Source organism: Gossypium hirsutum, chromosome D11 (genome assembly GCF_007990345.1).
Source record: "Gossypium hirsutum isolate 1008001.06 chromosome D11, Gossypium_hirsutum_v2.1, whole genome shotgun sequence".
NCBI lineage: Eukaryota > Viridiplantae > Streptophyta > Magnoliopsida > Malvales > Malvaceae > Gossypium > Gossypium hirsutum.
Window position 1 is genome coordinate 67,964,968 of NC_053447.1, and position 9,364 is coordinate 67,974,331.

The window sequence follows — 9,364 nt, forward strand, 5'->3', positions numbered from 1 at the left end:
AAAAATAGTTTTATATTAAAATAAGCTACATGTAGATCTATTTGCCACTTCCACAGTTGTTATGCGATATATGGTAAGAAAAGTATGACAGGTTGTCCGGTGAAAGCTCGATGCAGTGATTTAAGATATCCTGTCCATCTAAAACGTAGTTTGGTATTGGTTTTTTGAGGCAAAGCACTCTCAGCAATCTCATTTTCATCTTCGAGAAGACATTGGCACTCAAATTGAGCATCTTGCTTGATTCCCTACAAACCACGGGCAACAAAAAATAAGCATTAAAATATACAAAACATTCAATCTAAAGCTATCTTTCTCCAATACTATTTTTAAGGATTTTCATCCCTTATACCTAACATGTGTCCAATATGAGCATTTCAAGAACTCTTAAATATGAAAAAAACTTCTTAAAAAATCACACATACCCATTTTAGACATATATCCATGACTTCGAATTACCTAATTTTAATACTAGAATTAAAACTTATTATTGGCATATAAGCATAATTTATTATTTAGTGAACGAAACAAAACACATCATTAAAAAGAAATTAATCGGTTATTTTGGAAATTTTGATGACATATTAAATCTTATTTATAAGATCACTATCAGTGCATCAAATATAATCTCGATTGTGTTTCTTTGAAAGTGTTATGCCTTGCTAGATAAATTTCATAAAAATAACATTAAATATTAAGCATAATGGTTTTTTTTCCATCGATTTTCATTGAATACTTTTACCAAAAAAACCAATAAAAATATTAATAATACACATCATAAATGTGTATGTATGTTTCTTACTTTGATTGTCAATGATCATGCTTTCAATCATTTCTGTAACCTAAAAAAACACGAATAGAGAATAAATAACCTTTTGGTCGAAATAGAGTTAATAGAGCATTTAAATAAAGTAAAACATTTCCGATGAGAGAGATTCAATTAAATTAAATACTTATTTATACAAATTCTTATTAACAGTAATCATCAACAAAGGCATTTATGTGAAGGCTACTCAACGTCAATTTTTTATGGACTGCTATATTAGTCAATTGGACTAAGCCTTATTTTATTTCAGAAATAAAGTAAAATATTTCGAATGAGAATAATTCAATAAAATTAAAAACTTATATTACAATCATTATTAATATTTATAATTAATAAAGGAAATTATTTTAAGCCACTCAATGTCAGTTAAGGATCAATATGTAACCAATTAGGCTAAACTTTAGATTTACATCATATATTGATAAAAAGAAAATTTTATATATAATTTTTATTCAATGATTTACCGTGTTTTTTGTTAGGACATGATGGACATCTCTTTCTTTCCACAATCTACAACGTTTTCCAGGTTCATCAACACATTTTCTTCAACAATTTTTCTTCCCATTTCTTGCAACAAGGCATGCATCTGCAAACGTTTGTTGTCATCACTACTTTATCAAAGATTTCTTAATGAGAACATCGATTCCAATATCTGGAAAGAACTCACAACCATCCAATACTTTCGTTATAAAATCTCTCTTCTCACCACTGAAAAAGCATGCTATATCTAGAAATATATCTTCTCCTTTCTTCCAATCCATCAAAGCTAATTCTTAGCGGTTAAGAATTTCTTTGTTAGAATCTTCTTTAAGTCTTTCGATTGCACTTCTCCATTGAACTATATCTCTATCGCACAAAATGAACCCAAAACTTCAAGAGCTAAGGGGAGACCACCAGCATAACATACAACGTGTCCAGAAAGCTCAATGAAATCATCTTTGGCACTGTACACTATGGAAAGCTTTCAAATGAAAAGTCTAAGTGCATTGTCTGGATTCAATGTTTTAGGGTTATACACATCATCGACTCCGTAAGATCGGAGTAAATGTTCATCTCTTGTACATGATCGACTCCCTAACACCATCCCTCCCAACTTCAGTCGTACATTATCAATATCAAAACAACAAACCTTTCACTGCACAACCTGCGCTAATTATGCATCCTCAGAACATTGAAAAAATTGAAGCATTCATTTGGCAAGATTTGAGAAAGAAGTTGTTTCTGTAAAGAAACAAGTCCACATTTGTTTGAAACTTCTCGAATATCAGCAAGAAAGCTTTTGCCTTCAAAATGAGGTGACATTTGAGTGTAAACAACCCTTGCAAGAGTTGTTTTACCGATGCCACCCATTTCGCAAATTCCTATAATGCGGACATCATCTTCCCCAATGTTTATTTCGAATACAACTCCTTCAAAGGTAAGCTAATTCCAACCAATTCATCATGAACAATTGGATATGTCTCACATAATTGGCTGATATCTTCCTAACAATGTCTCCGATAAACTCTGATCATTCCTACAACGAAATAAAAAAATGTTTCTATCTTTCAAATGCTCTTTGTCATTTTTAGTTCAATGAATCGTGAAATATAATATAGTTGGAAGCAAACAAAAAGCAAGAATAAGACAGTAAGATATATTATGGCATCAAAATACACAACTTTCTCGTTAGTATTCTTAATTAAACACAAAATTATAAAAAAAATTACATGCAATCTGGAAAAAAAACAATTTTTTAGTCAGTAAAATTAGGAAATAGAGAAGAAATGAAAGAATTACCCATTATGTAAATGCCATCCTTTGATCTTAGCTACTTCAGTCAAAGCATTTCGCCACTTTTGGATCTTGCCTTTATCTTCCTTGTACCTCTCTTCATGTTTGGCAAAGGCTGCTTCTACTTTTTCTTTTTGGTTTCTTAAATCGGATGGATCCACATGGTAGAAAATTGGAAATACTTTATGTCCGTTAGCATTTTTTTGTTGAACAATCTCAGCAAGCTCCTCCAAGCACCATCCTGAAAAGGCATAGGTTTTGAAAAAATAATTACCGAGCACCATGATTGCTGAATTGCTTTGGAGAGTTCGGGTGCGATGTCTTCGCCAGCCTCCAGCTTTGGATCATCCCTGAAGGTGACGATCCCACTACTCTTTAGAGCATCATAAAGATGACCCGTGAAGTTCTTGCGAGTATCTTCACCTCTAAAACTCAAGAAAACATCATATTTCTTTCTAGAAATGGGCGAAGAAGTCGAAGGTAACGACAACATGAGGATGTGTATGAAAGGAGAAGGATACCTCTATCTGGTGTTCAAAATGAGAAAATAGATCTCCCGATCCTCGCAAAGAAACTAGAAAAAGTAAGTATATGAGCATAGGGGTGGAAATTAGGGGGTCAAAGATGAGTGATGGATGTTCTTTCCACGAAGAATCCAAGAAGGTGAGCGTTGGCAAAGTGGAGGCTATTAAAAATGTTGGACGGTTTGTATTTTACGTATTTACTAAATATAGGGTAGATAAGATTATGACAATAATCATTAGAATATATCTCTAATAATTATTCTTCGTTATGGGCTGGTTAAAAAGTTTACCAAACAACCAACTACTTGCATGACACGTGGAAAACTTTTATCTTGACAGATCCATTTCAGCTGCTTAAGATTATTTTTGGTTGGAATCTACCTATTAAGTAACAAACAAATAAAAATGGCGAAAAAAAATTAAAATTTGAATACAACGTGAAAAAACTCTCCGAAGAGGATAAAAATTATAGGTAGAGATAATTTTACTATAATGACAAAAGAACGAAGAGTACAAAAGATAGAGATAAAATTTAAACCCTGAAAACAAAGAACCCTCAAAACATAAACACAAAATTCTCCAAAAGTGTTATGAATTCTAATCTCTAATAGGTGTATTTCTAATATTGTAAAAAAGTCCATTTATAGGCTAAATTCGAATGTGAAATAATAATAAAATAATCTAGACTAATCAGATTTTGATTGAAACATATAAACAGAGTTTAATTGGAAGATTATTTCTTAAATTTGACTGAAAAATGAGTCATACTCAACAAATCTCCACATTGACTCGTATTTCCACAACGCCACCTTCGCCAAAGCTTACCAGGAGCCTATCTTGAACTATGCAGGGAATTAATTGAGTTGAATTTGTGTTTAAAAGCTGGAACGCTTCTAGACTTCAACTTGTGCACTGTCAAATCAAAACTAACCCGAGTCTGATTTTCACAAACACAATGCTCTAACTTTTCAAAACCGACATCTAAAAGAGAATCTCCGCTCCAAACAAGTTAACTTTGACTCTGTAATAGATGAGGAACGTCTAATTTCACTAATCACTGTAGAACCTTCAAAAAAATAAAGACTACTGGTCTTTTTACCTTTTAACAAAACGAGAGCCCCACGAGACACCTTAATGTCGCTAGACTCGATATTGATTCTGTAACTTTTCGAGTCTAAATTACTTAAGGAGATGAGATTCTTTCGTAAATCAGGTACATACCTGACATCTGAGAGTGTCCTAATCGTCCTACCGTGCATCCTAATTTTATAGTACCAATACAAATTACCTTACCAGATGAATCGTTTCCCATACGCTTAGCACCACCTACAACCGAACTGTATGTGGAGAACCATTCTCTGTTGGGACACATGTGGAAAGAACATCCCGAATCTAGGATTCACTCGGACATAAGCTCAGAACTATCGCTTGTTAACACTAATAAAAAATCATCACCACTTTTGTCGCCCAAATTAACACGAGCTACACCTTCCCCATTGCTCTCAATAACCCTTTAATTCGCAGTTTATAACAATCTGCTTTGACGTGACTTAACTTCTTACAATAGCGACATCTTTTGTCTCTCTTCTTTGATGTTACCAAAATAGAAGCTTGCCTATTTTCCTTGCTATCCAAACCAAACTCATTGTCGAGTTTATCTTTCTCAACAAATGACCCTTCACATCCTCAATGAGAGACTATCTCTCCCATAAATCATGGTTTCCCTGAAAGACTTGTATAAAGGGAGTAAAGAGCACAAAAATAGCATAATCTGATCCTCATCATCGATCTGAACCTCAATGTTATTTAAATCATTTAAACGAGTAATGAATTGACTAATGTGATCTCTAAGAAGCTCACATTTGTTCATGCGAAACGTAAATAGATTTTGTTTCAATATCAAACGGTTATCCAAAGATTTAGTCATATAAATAGTTTCTAACATTTTCTACAAGGAAGATGAAGTATTTCCCATCAATGCCTTCTGCAATACCCTATTCGCGAGGCACAATTGGATCGCAGACAAGGCCTTTTCATCAAGCTCTTCCCATTCTGAATGATCTAGATTCTTGAGCTTTTTTCCGGTAACAACCTTTTTTCATGCCGATCTGAACTAAAATTGTCATTATTCGAACTTGCCACATATTGAAATTTTGACACCATCAAAATTCTCAATGTTAAACCTTGTTGTTATCATCTCTAAACGAGCTGATCTACGAAAATCCAACTAGCTCTTATACCATTTGTTGTGGATCAACCCGATTAAGCAACGAACAAGTAAAAACAGCAAAATAAATTCAAAAATTGAACACACAAATTTAACATGGAAAAACCCCTTCGAAGAGGATAGATAACAACGGGCAAAGATAATTTTACTATAATAGCAAAAGAACGAAGAGTACAAAAGATGGAAATGAAAACCAAAACCTTAAAAACCTGAAAACAAAGAACACTCAAAACGTGAACACAAAGTTCTCCAAAAGTGTTATAAGTTTTAATCTTTAATGGGTGTATTTTCTAAGGTCTTAAAAGAACCTATTTATAGGTTAAATTCGTAGGTCAAATAATAATAAAATAATCTAAACTAACCAATTTTTTAAATTTAACTGGAATATGTGATTTTTTTAGATTGGAAGATGAGAAAAATTTGAATACAATAATTTTTGAGTCCTTTGAAATATATGAATTTTGATTCGATGCAACTATATAAATAAAACTTTGATTATGGTTGAAAACAAAAGTGTTAATACATACATTACCCGTAGAGTCAATTAGTCTTTTAAAGATGTCACTCACCCACCCACTAAGTAATAATTATAGAGTAGATAGGATTTTGACAATAATCATTAGAGTATGTCTTTAATAATTATCCTTCGTTATGGGCTGCTTAAAAAGTTTACCAAACAACCTATTACTTACATCGACACGTGAAAAACTTCTATCTCGAAAGATAGATCTATTTGGGCTGGTTAAGATTATTTTTGGTTGAGAATTGACCTGATTAAGCAACGAACAAGTAAAAATAGTGAAAATTTTGAGAAATTAAATACACAATTTAACGTGGGTGTTATGAGTATAAAAGAGGATAAAAAACCATAGGTAAAAATAATTTTACTATAATGGCAAAAGAACGAAGAGTATAAAAGAAGAAGATAAAACTTAAATCCCGAAAATAAAGAACACTCAAAATATAAACCAAAATTCTCCAAAAGTGTTGTGAGTTCTAATCTCTAATGGGTGTATTTTCTAATATTGTAAAAAAGACTATTTATTAATTAAATTCGTATGTCAAATAATAATAAAATAATTTAAACTAATTAGAGTTTAATTGGAAGATTATTTGTCATGTTGTAAGGATCATGAGTTATAGTGGTAATGTTGGGTGAATTCACAGACAAAATAGCCTCAAAGGTTGCTATTTGACAGAGATTGAGATGCAGTGTAAAAGCAAATTTCACCAATTACCCTCTTGGATTTCAACACCTGACAAGGCTTTCACCCAAAAAAGTGCTCTAAGCTAGGTAAGAAAGAGAATCTTTCAACCGGAACAATTTTCCCATTAAAAGTAAAATCGTTACGCGCCAGCTATATCCCATAACCCCGCTGCACAACAGAGGAGCCATCACTGCTTAATATCACCTTTAATTTTATTTTTCATAGAAGTTCGGCTTTAAAGTTAATGTCAAATGGATTTATGGATGGTATTTAATTATAAATTAGACAAGGCTTGAGGGATGGTTTTTATTTATAAATTTATATGGTCATTATTATAGTGCAACGATTAAAGAAAGAAAGAAAAGTTAGTGCAGAATTTTCAAATTTGGATGGCGAAATGAATAAAAGAAAGAAAAAGTTGTGCAGAACTTTCACCATATTCACTAAATGATACAGCTTGCCCCACCTTTTCTTTTCAAATATTTATTTATTTTTGGTGACGGGGTTCATGCTTTTAATTTGTTTATTACTATGATTATGAATCAAACTTTATTTTAATATTTGTGGGGTTTTATAAGTTGTTACAGGGAGATGTTTTATTGGGATAAATTACATTAGAAATCACTAAATTATTAATAAGTTTATATTTTGGTTATTAAATTTTAAAAAGTTATTAAATGATCATTAAATTATTTTAATTTTTTTATTTAAGTCACTGAATTATCTAAAAAATTTTATTAAAATTAGTGATTCGTTACATTTATTTATTTTTCTTTTAAATATACATATATTTATTAGGAAAGGGTCAAAGGTTTTGATTTGTTTATTATTAGGGATAAATGTCAAATTTATGTATGGACTTTGGTTCAATGTGCAATTTGATACATGAATTTTGACTTGGTGCAATTATCCATCTGAAATTTAAATTGTGGTTCATATATATACATGAAATTTAATTTTGATTCAATTGTACACATTTAAAGAAATGAATACATATAATTATTTTCACATTGAATAAAAGTTCATGTCTTCTGTTATTATCATGGGTGATACATGGATTTAAAGGAGCTCATGTGTTCATAGTGATGAACCTTTATTGACTGTTGATTTTCACTTACCGTAATTAAAGTGAGTTGGGAGAGAGTTTACTTAATTGTACAATGGTGAGGTTGCACCAAGTTATGCTTGAATAATTTTATTGTATTGTGAAGTTTATGGTTGATTCATCTCTTTGGGTAAGGCCTGACAGATGTAGGACGAGTACTTTCAAACTACACAATCATCTTGGTTGTGCTCTTTATTTTGCTTGTTGCATGTGCCAACTCAAAAATTAATTTTTGTTTTTAAAAAAATTTAAACTTATAATTATATCAATAGTCCCATTAAAATTTATCTATCAAATTAAATAAACAACTCAAAAATTAACTTGTCTACACATAATTATATATATTAAACTTTTTTAACTTTTTGAAATTTTAAGGATTTTTGTCTCCATTACTGTAAAAATTTAAATTAATTCCCAAATATGTAATGCTTGTGATTATTTTTGGTTGGGGATCGACTTGATTAAGTAACGAACAAGTAAAAATAACGGAAGAAATTCAGAAATTGAACATACAAATTTAACGTGAAAAAACACTCTGAAGAGGATAAAAAAACTATAGGCAAAAATAATTTTATTATAATGGCCAAAGAATGAAAATTACAAAAGATGAGATAAAAAATAATAATTTTACTATATTTAGAGTTTAAATACACGAGGTTGAAATGAAGCAATGGTGGAGTTGGAAGGCAGTGTTATTAAATACTAAATAATTGTTTTGTGAAAATGGGATATTTTTACTTTTTTATCCATTCGGACATATCACTGTTCCTGTCTTCCTTTCCATGTTTTTGTAAAAAACAGATTCCCACCATTCTTTTCTCTTTCGTAAATGTTGATTGCTGAGAGGACAATCTTTTTGCACATTCCCGAACTCTATGGACATGATTTTTTGCATCTCAATCAAAGGTTTGAAAATCCCATTCAAAGCTGCAAAGTTGAAATTATGTTTAGGATTTTATTTTACTTCCGAATGGTATCCAAGTATTGAACTTTCATGTTCGTATTATGGACACGAATAGTCCATCACATCAATCAATGTTGCGGATATAAAGAATACTTAATTATGGTAAATAAGAATCTATTTGTACAATTAAACAAAAACAGGGAAAAAGAGAAACTTAATTAAATAGGAGAAAATATCTTGAAAAGGCTAGTCAAGTAGTTTACCACAATTACTGCTTCTTCTCTGAACGACCCATTATAAAATTGAATTTTGTTTTCATCTGTTTAGGTCCTCTGTGTCCTCGTGGATATTACGTTTTCGTTTTACAGGAGAAGTGCTACCTGCGGATCCATCCTTGTCAGTAGAGTGATGATGGATGTGTTCAAAGTTTAGAGAAGATTGAGTGGTATGGCACTGCAAATCTTTCTCATACATTATTCTAACACCACACTTCTTCACCTTAAAAGAAGGAAAACCATCTGCGCCTTTGAAAGACATCTCAAGCTGATCGCATTCATGATCAGAGCAATCCATTGTCCATGCATATTGTAATTCACGAGAGAAATAACGAAGAAAAAGGTGGCTGTTCGTTATGGGATGCTCCTAGTCCCCACCTAAACCAATGAAACTGGGATCGACCGTTCGAGGATTTAACTTGAAAAACAGATCCATTATGACTAGATTGCCGGGAATTTCTATAATCGATATAAGTTGTACTACCGATAACCCTTTCATCGGAACCACCATCATTGACGAAAATG